We start from the raw sequence: 2,446 nt of genomic DNA, 5'->3' as shown, positions 1-2,446 counted from the left end.
ATTTATTTTATTTGCCCGTTTGTCTCGTTTATGACACCATTGAAATTTTGTCCCTATCACAATGTATGGCACCAATATTTTATTTGGAAATAAAGGTGCATTTTTTCCGTTTTGCGTTCATCACTATTTACAAGCTTATAATTTAAAAAATGTTCGTAGTATACCCCCTTCAAATGCATATTTAAAAAGTTCAGACCCTAGGTAACTATTTATGTTTTTTTGTTTGTTTGTTTTTTTAATTATAATTTTTTTTTTCCATAACATTTTTATTTGGGTAATATTTTGGTGGGAAATAAACAATTCATTTTTATTGTTATTATATGTGTAAATTGCAATGTAAAAAATATGTAGATGTAGTTTTACTATTTGTCCACAAGATGAGTTTTTTCTTTCTCCTTGTGCTTCTCGCTAAGCGGAAGCACAAGGGGGACGTGGAAAATTTTATGTGCAGAAAGACTGAAGCCTCCTGTAAGAGCGCTTCAGTTTATCTGCTGGGGACACGGATCGGTGATCAGGAACCATGTTCCCATTCACTGATCCCAGGGCTACCGGGGGAAAGCACGGGGGCACGCCCGCGTTTGCGCATGGGAGCGCCGAAGCATGGCACCGCAGCAGAGCAGCCTCCCAGACGTGAGCTTCACGTCCGGGTGGCAGAAATGGTTAACAATGGCCCATATTTCACCACCCCCCTTATCTCATTGCCTTCCCTCAAAGTCTCTGTTGGTGACATCAGGAGCACTTTACTCAGAGCTGCGCAACAGGGAGAATCAACTGATTCCAACCTAATGTAGCACCGAGCTCGCAGGTGCACATTGCGGAAGTAACATCAGAAATCACATGTCAGCAGTTTCGGACGGGGCTGGTGTGAAGTTGATGAAATCCACCCATTGGCCAAGCAGCAGAAACCATGTGCTATTGCAACACACGATTGTCCAGTCCAGCACTGTGTGACAGTCACAGGAAGATGAATATCCACTCAGGAAGGAACCTGTGAGTCACTCTGCTGTTTAGCTTAGCAAGAAGATGTGTAGGCTATCTATCCAATGGTTCCCTGGGGTCATTCAGTCAAGGAAATGTGGCTCTGTGCTTAGTGTCGTAGCTACAGACATTTGAGCCCCGGGGAGTTTGAACCTGCACAATCACTACCCCCCTCATTTTTATTTTGCAGACGGGCAGCCGAATTCAGCAAACCCCTGCAAATCCGACACAATCCTCAAAAACATATGGGAACGCAATAATTTACATGAATGACACAAGAAAATTAACATCACAAACCTGTAAATTATATTATATCCCACATCCAGACAAAATAATGATAGATTAATTGGTTCCTGCTACAAAAGACAATGACTATGGTAGGGATTAGATTGTGAGCTCCTCTGAGGACAGTCAGTGACATAACTATGTACTCTGTAAAGTGCTACACCAGATATGAGTGCTATATCAATACATAATAATAATATGGTCAATACGGGCAGCTATCCAAAATTGTGGTCAAAATATCAAGCTCCGACATCACACAAGAGCTATCCAAAATCACACCCTAGCAGCTTGGCACACAGCAACTAAATGCTATCCCGGCTAGGATGGACTGGAGGGGGCAGAACTTTATTGGGGCAATAAACAAATCCTGTGGGACTATTCGTCCCAACAGACCATTGGCTGCTCCAGTAACAGATTAGCCTATTAGCCACTAGTTAACACCATTCATGAACAACATTCCTCCGGTAGCTAGTGGTGCCATCAGAGGAAAGAAGATGGGTACATGGCCACAAAAAGTTTATAATTTTTGGGGTGATCAGTCGGGCCTAGAGTGTCCCTTTTCTTCCCCCCCCCTTCCCCATGTCTTGGATTGTATATCCATTTGGGTGTTTCTTCTAACATGTGTCCCTCCTTTCCCTTCGGGGTGCCCTAAAACCACAGTGTTTGTTACAGATATTTGTAGATGCTTAGTCTAGTGATTATTGTAGGTGTTTTTCATTACTATGCTGTTGTACCTTTTTGTCATTATCTATGCTGCCTTCCTGTTCCGTCCCGCCTCTTCCCATTGATGCACTGTATTTACTTCTCACTTATTTGCTCACATACAGGAAAAGTTTTTTGAGTTTCAGGCTTTTTCCTAGCCCATTGAGAGGATTTCCATGCGCCACCGAGCGCCGCCGCATTACCTCCCATTCAGCGCATCTCTGGGAGGGGATGGGCGCGACACGCAGGCACCAGTGTGATTGGCTGGTGTGCGTGTACTTAGAGCAGGAAGTCAGTTCTCGATGTTCAGCCACGCCCCCTTGAGAAAGCCGGAAGTTGCCGGCGAAACATGTCGGGTCCTCCCGGCGTGTCTGATACTTGACCCTGTACATCAGCCTGCCACCCTCCCTCCACCGGATCTCGGGGCTTCCAACGGGGACATGCCGGAGCTTTGTTGCGCCCGGCCATCCACCAGCACCAG

This window comes from Hyperolius riggenbachi, chromosome 4 (genome assembly GCF_040937935.1).
Source record: "Hyperolius riggenbachi isolate aHypRig1 chromosome 4, aHypRig1.pri, whole genome shotgun sequence".
NCBI lineage: Eukaryota > Metazoa > Chordata > Amphibia > Anura > Hyperoliidae > Hyperolius > Hyperolius riggenbachi.
Note: the sequence above shows the minus strand (reverse complement) of the source record.